This window comes from Vulpes vulpes, chromosome 3 (genome assembly GCF_048418805.1).
Source record: "Vulpes vulpes isolate BD-2025 chromosome 3, VulVul3, whole genome shotgun sequence".
Taxonomy (NCBI): Eukaryota; Metazoa; Chordata; class Mammalia; order Carnivora; family Canidae; genus Vulpes; species Vulpes vulpes.
The window spans coordinates 119369271-119380784 of NC_132782.1; the positions used below are offsets into that span (position 1 = coordinate 119369271).

Sequence of the window (11514 nt, forward strand, 5' to 3'; positions counted from 1 at the left end):
TTTCTTTTCTAAAGAACTTAAATGATCTTCTAATAATGATTTCTCTGAGAAAACTTCTCATATACACAAAAAATAAAATAGTTCAATGAACTGCTCTAATAACAGTTATTGACATATGTTGCTCTTCTTCCTTCTTCACTTCTCCTTCTTTTTCCTGGACTTTTTTTTAAAAAGAAAATCCCAAATATCATGTAATTTCTTTTTTTTTTATCATGTAATTTCATACACAAGTATTTTATTAGGTATCTCTGATACAAACATTTTTAAAAACAATTTCATTGCCATTTTCAAACCTAAAGAATTAACAATAATTTCTTTATTTTTGATATAGTCCATATTTGAATTTCCTTCACTGCCTCAGGTGTGAGTTTTACAAATGGTTTGTTTATATTAGACTCAATTAGGTACTCATGTTGCATTTCATTGTTATAACAAACCACCCCCATCATCTCCACCTTTTATACAACACCGATTTGTTGGAGGAATCAGGCTATTGTTTTTCTTTAGAATTCTCACATTCTGGATTTGGCTGATTGCTTCATCATGGTATTGTTTAACTTTTTCCTTCATTCCCTATATTTCCCATAAATCTCGAGGCCTGACTAGATTCAGGTTCAATATTTTAGGCAAGTATGCTTCCTGTTGCATTCATCATGTTTTAAGACATAATAACAGGTTTTCCCACTTCGGTGATTAGCACAGTTGGGTTCTGAGCATGGAAGTTTGATTCTTCATTAGAAAATTCTCCATTGGGGCACCTGGGTGGCTCATTTGGTTAAGAGACCAGCTCTTGGTTTTGGCTCAGGCCAGGATTTCAGGGTCTTGAGATGGAGCCCTGTCAGACTCCTCCCTCAGCAGGGAGTTTGCTTCTCTCTCTCTTCCTTTCCCTCTGCCCCTCCTCTTATTCTCTCTCTTTCTTTCTCTCTAAAATAAATAAATAAAGCTTTTTTTTTTTTTTAATTTTTTATGATAGGCACACAGTGAGAGAGAGGCAGAGACACAGGCAGAGGGAGAAGCAGGCTCCATGCACCGGGAGCCCGACGTGGGATTCGATCCTGAGTCTCCAGGATCACGCCCTGGGCCAAAGGCAGGCGCTAAACCGCTGCACCACCCAGCTTTTTTTTTTTTTTTAAAAGGAAAAATTCTCCATTAACCACTCCCCTCCTGATTTTAGCAACTATGAATGATCGATCATTGCAAAGATTATTTAATTATGGGTTGTGAAATGGTGATTTTCTCATGCTATTATTCCTACCACTTCATTTGCTGGGATTCTATAAGTAAGAACTTCCCGTCATTGACTGTTGGTTATCCTGAGATGCAAGTTAGGAGGCTGGGACGACTGTGATGGGCTTGGCCTGAGTTTTCATTGGCATGGACTAAGGTGATGGCAGTGATGATAAAGAATAACTGGTTTCAAAATATATTTTGGCAGTAAAACCTTCAGTAGTTGCAACTAATCAGATGTGGTGAAGAAGTAACATGAGTTACAACTGACCTTTAATTTTTTGGCTTAAATAACCAACTGGTGGATGGCGATGCAGTGTACTGAAATGGGAACGCTTTGCAGAAACCAGCAATGGGAGAGGACATGATAAGTAAGGAGACATTGTTGAGAAAAGCAAAAGGGGGGCCCTTTGTACTTGTTTGTTACAACAGTTTTTTAGAGAAAAGGAGTTCCCAAGACAAGAAATTACTTTTCTAAAATCTTAGAGACAGGAAAATCGTTCGGCAAGTATTCACCCAGTTTTTTATTTGAAATCCCATATCTAGCAGCTGGTCATGTTGCTGCACTGACTGAGGCGGCATCAGCATATGTTATTACAGCAAGGCATTCGTCCTTCTGAAAGTTAAGGGTCTGTCAGTATTTCCATTAGAAACTCCAATTTTCAGCGGTTTATAACATGGCTATTTTAAAATCACATCAGGCTGAAACTTGCAAGTAATAAAATATTTTAAAAAATAGATTTAATGCATTTTTGTCAAGATTCAGTTAAAATATTGCTTATTTTTTTCTGAGATAAAGTGAATTACAGTTAATATATTGTGAGACAAATGTTCAATTAAAGACACTTTTATTTTAAGGTTTCTGGAAATAATGACACTATATAGTAATGTCACGTTTCATATGTATTGATTAGATATGGATGGACTGTAAACATTATACTGAAGCAATTTTAATTATAATTTATTTTAATTATAGCAGAAACTGGCATATGCATTGTTTTAGATGAATTTCTTCCCACCAGAAATTGTAGATTGGTTAAGTTTTTTTTAGGAATAATAACATGTTCAATTTTATTTTATAAATAGGTATTTTATTAGACAAAACTTAGCCTGAAAGTTATTGTTCAATTAAAAATATGCCATCTTTTGTTTGGGATGCAGCATTTTGATTTTTTTTTAGTAATAGAATTTTCTAACATATGGATGCCAAGTTCATCTAAGGCCTTTTGTAAAATCAGTTAAGCCAGGAATTAATTCTGCCTTAAACTACAAAAACACTCTCTTTCCTTATGAGGAACAGGAAGATACACACTGAGTATTACAGAATAAAAGCAATCAAATACTATATGTTGGGTAAGATAGAGCATGTGAAGATGAGTAAGGGATGTGCCCGGCCCTCACAGGACAGTACAAGTGATCTCAAGTAGATCCCATAAGGCCCCGAAGAGTAAAGCACGAAAAATATAACGTGAGGTTGTGAAGAAATTCCTTCCACCAGGGGAGATGAGGAAATACTTAGTATGAGGGTGGAATTTAAGCAGATCTTAAAAGCTGGACAAGGAAGGAAAAGAGAGATGTGCATTCTACACAGGCAAGGGTGGCAGCATGAATGGAGGAAGGGAGCTAGAGAATTGCATGATGTTTACTGGGATGATACCACCACGTTTCTCAGGGATTGAATCACATTTGCACAACAGATTGTGCCTCTTGGTCTATTTCAAGAATTTCTAAAAAGTGTGTGTGCATGCATGCATGTGTGCACGCACATGTGTGCGCTCATGTGCATATTTGACTAACAGGGTAAATTAGAAAAATGCAAAATGGACTCCACAAGGTAAATTCCTTGATGACCAAATTGAATCCTAGAAAGCAATGATCATTTTGGGGGAAGTTTGCTCATGGATTATTTCTTGTTGGGGCAGAATTATTTCAGTCTAATATAGAGAACACTGATACCATAAAAACACAATTTTTCAAGATTCTTGTTTTTTTTTTTTAAGATTCTTGTTTTTCTTAAAGATTTTATTTATTTATTCATGAGAGAGAGAGAGAGAGAGAGAGAGAGGCAGAGACATAGACAGAGGGAGAAGCAGGCTCCATGCAGGGAGCCCAATGTGGGACTCCATCCTGGGACCCCAGGATCATGACCTGAGCCAAAGACAGATGCTCAAACACTGAATACCCAGGCATCTCTCAAGATTCTTAAAATAGTTTATTGTTTAACACACAACAAATTGCCTGTATTTAAAATGTGTTTATATAGTCTAAATATATATATTTAGTTATTTTTATTTATTTATTTAGAGAGAGAGCAACAGGTGAGGGAGTAGAGGCAAAGAGAGAGGGAAGAAGATAGAGAATCTTAAGCAGGATCTATGCTCAGCATGAAGCCTGACATGGGGCTTAATCTCAGGACCCTGACATCATGACCTGAGCTGAAATCAGAAGTTGGACACTGAACCAACTGAGCCACCCAGGTGCCCCATGTCAATATATTTTTTAAATTGGCATTGCAAACACAAGCCAAATGTCTCGGTATATATAAGATATTTGTCTCTTTTTGTTTGGAGAATTTCATGCATGGTTATAATCTCATTGAAGGAAACCTGTATCTGTGCAGAAAAAGTCCATAGAATGTGTTTGTCCATAGCATTTAGGGATAAATTAAGCACTGAGGCTGACAACGAATGAAGAACACACAGATCTGTAATTCCTTCAGTGGCTTTTGGGAAATTTTGTGGATTATCATCCAGTCAGGCCTTGTCGAGAAGACTGGAGACACCTACTTCCAAAGAGTAACTGGGGACAAATCTGAGTAAACCAGTTGTTAAAATATAATTCGGAAAAAAGATTTCATCGACCTTAATAAATTATACCTTGATTTAATTTTTACCTTTGTCATAGTTTTTGATCTTTCTCTTTTGTTCATGGAAATCCCCCAAAACAAAGCAATCATTTTGAAAGTCTTATCAACACCTTTATTTTTCTTATGCCTTCCAAAATTTTATTTCTAAAGATCCAACCAAGTCCTTTTTGACAAGACTACTTATTCAGTATGCTCAGGGAATATTGGTAGACCTAGGAGAAGACTCACTTATAGTGAGGCTATAAACTCACTAGGGATTATTTTAGTGCTGGGAAGCCCAATCATTTGCACTGTCCGTCTGTGATATTTTTGGTATGCCAGGTATTGCTGAAATTTCCATTCATAGAGTGTGGTTGAAAAAAGCTAAGCACTTGTTTTTCAAAACATTGTCCTTGCCTAGAATACCTACCCTGCCCTCTTACATAGGTTCCATTTGGTTTACAAGGCCCAACTACTTAATAAATATCTACAGAATACCTAATTTGTGCCAGGTAATGTTCTAGGCAATGGATAGTGTTGAACAACAGAGACAAGATTCCTATTCTCACAAGGTTTATATTATGAGAAAGATACTAAACAAGTAAACAATTAAATTTCAGATAACAAGGAGAAAATGGTATCTTGTGGGAAAGAGGACTATTTTCATTATGGTAGTCAAGGAAATGTCACTCTGAGGTGGCATTTAAACAGAGAACTTTAAGAAAAGAGAGAAAGAATGAAATAGTCTAAGAAAAGGATGTTCCCAGTGGAGAACATTGTCATGATTGAGAACCAGAAAGATTCAGTTCCATTCCTCCATTTTCAATGAGCAGCTCTGATTTTCCCACCTTGCAATGACCAAACCCTTAAAATCATACTTGTCTGTGATTCATTTGGAAGTGAACATATGTTGTGTTATAACACTAGTTACCTTTGAAAAGTTGAGATGCTTGCTCTCTGCTTAAGACTCAGTCAGCCCAGGACTTTGTCCTATACTTCTTGATATGCCAATACCAAACAGTAGTCTCATGCAACAAACAATCAATAAACACCCATGATCATAATCTGATGTCAAATTTTCAAGAAGCGTATTAACTCTTGACTAAAGATAGAGTTGGGTATAAGGTTGAGATTCTGGCTATTTAAAAATATATTTAATAAATATATATTAGTTTTGAAAAAAACAAGTAAAACTTTAAAATATGCTGTTTAGAGATATATACATATAAGGTAAAATTATGTATATAATTATATGCATAACATTATTTATATAAACCAGTTTGGTTATGTTAGGTTTGAGATGGCTATTTGGTTCAAGTGTAGATGACAATTAAGCAGTTATATATATGAATCTGAAATGCAGGAAAGATGTCCAGGCTAACAATATAAATTTGGGAGTCATTGGCATATGGCTGGTATACTACTTAAAGTTATGGGACTGGATAAGCTGAGCTTAGTTGGGGGGAGAATTGAAAAAGAGAAAAGTAAATAAAATTTGTAGTAGCAAAGAATTGCAAACAACTATTAATAGAAAATTGGTTAGATAAATTATGGATTATGCATACCATACATTTTCATATTGCTATTAACAAGAATAAATTATGGATACAGATATTGACTTCATGGGACATTTAGTATATGTATTTAACACCCCCAAAATAGTTTTCAGAGTAACATGGATAATATGTTCACATAGTTATTAAAAAAAAACCCTACATAAACGTGTATATAAGTAGATGTAGTAGAAAGATACATTCTAAACTGTGAGAAATGGAAGATTAACTTTTTCCTTCTACGCATTTATTATATTTATACTTTATTCATGCAGCTTTTAAAAGACTAGTGAAAGAGGGATGTAAATGAAACAAAGTGTCTGTAACTATTTAACTATTTAAGATGTAAAGGAGTCTCAGAAAGTATATTTATGATAGTAGCCATATCCTACCAGTGCTCCATTTATTCCTCATGTGTCACTGGGTATCCCTCACCTTTTTTTTTTTTTTCTTGTTTATCTGTTCACGGCTGTACTTATTTTTTTTTTTTAATTTTTTTTTTTTATTATTTATTTACGATAGTCACAGAGAGAGAGAAAGAGAGAGAGAGAGAGAGGCAGAGACACAGGCAGAGGGAGAAGCAGGCTCCGTGCACCGGGAGCCCGACGTGGGATTCGATCCGGGGTCTCCAGGATCGCGCCCCGGGCCAAAGGCAGGCGCCAAACCGCTGCGCCACCCAGGGATCCCCTTATTTTTTTTTTTCATTTCAAGATTTCATTTATTTATTTGAGACGGTGAGACACACAGAGGGAGAGGGAGAAGCAGACTCCCTGCTGAGCAGGGAGCCCGATGTGGGGCTCCATCCCAGGACTCCCAGGATCATGACCGAGGTGAAAGCAGATGCTTAACACACTGAGCCACCTACGTGCCCTCCTCCCCTTGTACTTTTAAATTCCTTCGCTGGTAATCCTTAGCTGGGGGACTGTCCTTAGTTCATGAAAACTGCTGTGTCCACCCAGGAGAGGTAGGAAGTGCCTAGAAGTGTCTCCCCAGGGGTAGACATTAACCAATGTCTGATGGGTGAGAAGGTATGAATGCTCTAGCTGCCTTACTGCCTAACTGGGTTCTGAGATGTGATTTGTGCTGTCTTCAGAGCATCTCTGCAGGACTGAGCCAAAATTCCCTTTCTTAGGATTTGGTTTAATATCATACTCTAGTCTCATCTCTTTCCCTTCTGGTTCTGCTTTCCAACTACCATTCTAGCATTTTCTGGGAACACTTCTTGATGAACACTTCTATATGTATCCTTGTCTCAAGATCTGCTTATGGGGATCCTGGCCTAAGACAATGACCTGCGTATTTTAAGTGACTGTAGATAAGCCTTAACTCCTGAGAACTCAGGCATCATAGATAGGATAGTGTAGTAGGTTAGATGCTCAGATTTTAGGAGATGAGTCCTAGACTCTATCACTTACTTTCCATATGGTCTTGGGAAATTCATCGAAGTCCATGCCTTTGTCTTCTCATCTGCAAGATGGGATTGATAATAGAACTACTTCATAGAGCTATTTCAAACAATAAATAAGATAATGTACTTAAAATGCATCTAGCACATAAGGCACTCAATAATGATTCAAAAATTAATGAGGGTGCTTTATATATATGCTGTGGCATGTCTAACAAAAGGAGGAGTTTCCTTTAAACGAAAATTTATAATGGATATGGAGATTTCCTTAGGAGAAAGAACAGTATTTTATTATGTATAACTGATGTGAAGTAAACAAAGTTAATACATCATTGATTTTAATGGGACTTTGCACAGTTTGATTAATATGCCATTATTGCATAGAAACATTCTACGTGCTGAGGAGTAGTAGCTGCTGCATTTGAATATCATTTGGTATAAAGTTTCAGCATATGCTATTTTCACTATATGTCTCTATGCATGCATTATCATCTGGTATAAAATATATCAGATAATGAATCAAAAAAAGAAAAATGATATCTTCCTACAACTATATCTCATATTTTTGTACTGAACAATATATCACCTTGGTGTCTTCATTAATACCACTATGGGGATGGTGCAATGACCACATCCTTTATTGGTCTGGTTTTCCTTTAAAGAACCTTAAGTGATTGCTTAGAGTAACTCAACTGTTCTCTTATCGATTTAAGAACTTACTATCCTAAAGCCAATTTTTCTTGGGCCCAATACCATGGAATTACTTTATATGCAAACCAATTTTATAATAATGTCTGGGCTCTATAAAATCCCCCTGATTGGGGTTCAAGCAAAGCTGGCTGATATTAAATTGTATTTATTACAAAGAGCACATTTCCTGGTAGTTTTAAATTTCATTTTGTGTTAAAATCTCCTTGTAATTGCTGTCATTCTCTTTATGTTTTCCTCTAATTATTCTAACTAGAGTAAATTCTCAATTATTCAAGGACTGTGTAATCTGTAGATTTTCCAAATCCTCTCTTTTTAATTGTCTTTTACTGTACACTCGTAACCATTTAAATATTTCCTATTTTTATAATTCACCAGATGATAAGTGATAGAGTGAGAAGCTCACATTAAAATAAGCAGTTTGTTATTTTTATAGAAATTCCTAGTAAAAGATTGATTCCAATGAATGCATAAAATGAAAGTTTTAACCATTTGTGGATCTTAATCTATTCTCCACCATCATTGATAGTTAGAATTCTATGTTTTGTTCTTAAATATGATAATTTTATCAAGAACAAAGCTGCAAGGTTTTTTGTTTGTTTTGGGGCTTGTTTTTATTTTTTAAAAAGATTTATTTATTTGTTTATGATAAACATAGAGAGAGAGAGAGGCAGAGACACAGGAGGAGGGAGAAGCAGGCTCCATGCTGGGAGCCCCACGCGGGACTCGATCCCGGCACTCCAGGATCACGTCCTGGGCCAAAGGCAGGCGCCAAACTGCTGAGCCACCTAGGCATCCCAGGGCTTGTTTTTATTTTTTTATTTTTATTTTTTTTAAAGATTTTATTTATTTATTCATAGAGACAGAGAGAGAGAGGCAGAGACACAGGCAGAGGGAGAAGCAGGCTCCATGCAGGGAGCCCAACGTGGGACTCGATCCAGGGTCTCCAGGATCATGCCCTGGGCTGCAGGCGGTGCTAAACCGCTGCGCCACTGGGGCTGCAGGGCTTGTTTTTAAAGGCCTAATGTCATCCCATTCCATACCACCCATTACTAAACTGCACATAGCTTGAGATAATGGAGGTTGGAGGTTTTGTTCACAAATTTGAAAGGATTAAAGAGTTCTTAAATAGAACAGTCCTTGAATGAATCTAGAAATTAAGCTGAAATGAGAGGTTAAGGATAAATACCAAAATAAGCAGTAATTTGTAATCAATCAAAATACTCTTAGTTATGTTCTGAGCCCAGTACCTCAGAAAAAAATGTGCCCAAAGATATGGTGATGTGGGCAAAATGCATGCATAGGGATCTTAATCTTCATGTTCTTCTCTAACTTCAGTTTTCTTTGACCTCAAGATATTTTTTCTGCTGTACCTTGGACTCTGGAGAAATATCTATTGTCCTCAATCCCATTGTCCGAAAGTCTTCTGAACACTCAGCTATTTTCCTTTCACTCCCCATGTCAGGATTTCTATTCCCTTTTCCTGTCGATCTTTTCCAGTGATCAAAAGAATATGATAAATAGAATCATACTGAAGGATGGTTTTGGCCCACCTGTAACCCGCCCCACCTTCGTCTCACTTTCCTTTTAAGAAAACCTGCATTAGAAAGAAAATATCTGAAAAAAAAGAAAAGATCTGTAAACCCATTGGAATTTTTGAATTCCTTTAATTTATGGAACAAAGGACAGAATGCTCTCCTGCCATGCATGTTTCTGTAAATGAATAAACTCAAATGATATTGATAAGTAGAGGGACAATGTCAGAACAGGTCTGACATTGGTTATTTGTTGGTTGGTTTATCCATACTACCAGGCAACGACTACTGAACAGAAAGTATACTGACACAGTTGAATGCAATCGTCAAAAAGAAATGTTTCACACCCTACATTTTTCTTCCTGGCACTATTTGGCCATAGGCTCTGGATCTTTTTTATTTTATTTTTTTTTTTTTTTAGGCTCTGGATCTTGAAATGTTTATTACACCTCCTCTCCATTTTGGTGCATTTTGCTTTATCTCAGTAACTCTTCCTTTTGCTCTTCCATCAAACTACCTTATTTACCACAGTGTTTATTAGGATTAACATCTTTCTTTAATTGCTACTTTTACTGGTATTCTTAGTATTCCTGGCTACAAAGTTTTGATTGTCCACCCAGCCAATGTTCCCCCATTTACTTTTAGTGCACCATATTGCAGAATGTGATAGAATTTTCACAAATACGTACATCATGTGATTGCAAGGATGCCTGTAAAGCACTTTAAGGACTTAATTCCATCCCATCTTCCTTTTTGTGCAGGGGACAGACTGGAGAAAGGAGGACTATTTTCCTTTCTCACAGCTCTCTGTATTCTAAATGTGTGTTATAAGTGATTGCTTTTAGAGTTAAAAAGGTGGCTAGCCAATCAACTGAAATCTTCAGTCTTCATTTCAAGGTATTATCAGAAATAATGACTGTGATCATCAAAGCTCCCAAAGGAGCACAATTCCAATGTTACTGGTCATGTCTTACTTTAAAAAAAAAAAAAAAATTGTGTTTAGTTAGATCCAGATTTTTGTTTTGTTTTCAAATGTCTTATCCTAGAAGCAAATATAGTATCTCGAGAAATAGTCTCATTATATCTTCTTCCACCTTACCATCACATTTCTCTCCGGGGATCTCATAATCTATGTGATAAGTAACACTTTTGTGCTTGAGAGGAATTTTAAGGTTAGAATTGACTAAAGGGCTGGCTTCTTGTCCTTGCTCTAGCAGAGGTGAGATTTAGTTGGACTGACATCTACTTTCCAGGCTAAAGAATGTATGCAAACTACTGATGTAGGTAATTTTATTCTCCTACTATATCTCAGTTGCGGGTTACATTTCATTATTTATCATAGAACTTACTTGTTAGATAGTTGTTTATTAAATCATTAGAGTGAACACTTTATTGGATGCTAGGACCTATAGCCAGAATGGCAAAAGTTCATCTATTTCATTGCTACTACACTGAGCATTGTTTCCAGGGGGCCTCAGAAAGAATGCCATGCTTGGCTAGCCCTGTTAGGGAAATGGGTTCAGGGTCTATTTCATGAGTGCCTAGTAATGCCAAACTTGAGATCCTATATACTGAAGGTGGTTGTTTGAGGCCTATATCTCCAATGGAACTTGCTGAAACGAAGAGGTTGTTTGGGAGTAGGAACTGATATACTTGTGTTCAACTGTTAAGAATTAGCTATGTAACCTTAGGCAAATCTTTCAATATCTGTGTTTTTTTCCAAGTGTGTAAAGCAAGGGTAATTAAATTACCTGCCGTTCCTAACACCTACAGCATCCCCAGGAGCCCATTATTATTTATGTATTTTCCTTTTTGGTTTATCCTATGAACATACCCACTTGGAAGCAAAAACTGTTTTACTGGTTTGTATCCTAAGTGCTTATCACAATGACTATTTCCTGGCATACTCAATAAAATGTCCATTGGTCCAGTGAATTGCAAGTATTTGGAAAGTTTCACAGTGCTAAACAAATGTAAGCTGTCTGAAGAAAGCAAGCAGAACTTCACCATGTTTTTCCCTCCTTGGGGTGACAGCTCTTCCCGTGGTCCAATGACCCTAGGCAGAGCCAGTTCACAGAGAAGGGACAGTGCCTGGATATTGGAGCATGTCACACTCCCGTCCTTCTGGAGGTGTTGTCACTCCAAAGGGCTTGGGGTTCCTTTGGATCACCTGGTATCGTTATACACTGCTCATCGTACACAGCCATGCTGATACTGCCAAGCAAGACCTGTAAGAAAATC

General features: G+C 36.8%; 1 long non-coding RNA gene across 1 annotated transcript in view; it reads right to left on the minus strand.

Moving 5' to 3' along the window:
• Positions 1 to 9385: 9385 nt before the first annotated feature.
• Positions 9386 to 11514, minus strand: part of LOC112918230 (uncharacterized) — a 73424-nt gene continuing 71295 nt past the window's right edge. The window contains exon 6 of the long non-coding RNA XR_003234644.2: positions 9386 to 11501. This is a non-coding gene — a long non-coding RNA (uncharacterized lncRNA). The remainder of the gene's footprint in view (positions 11502 to 11514) is intronic.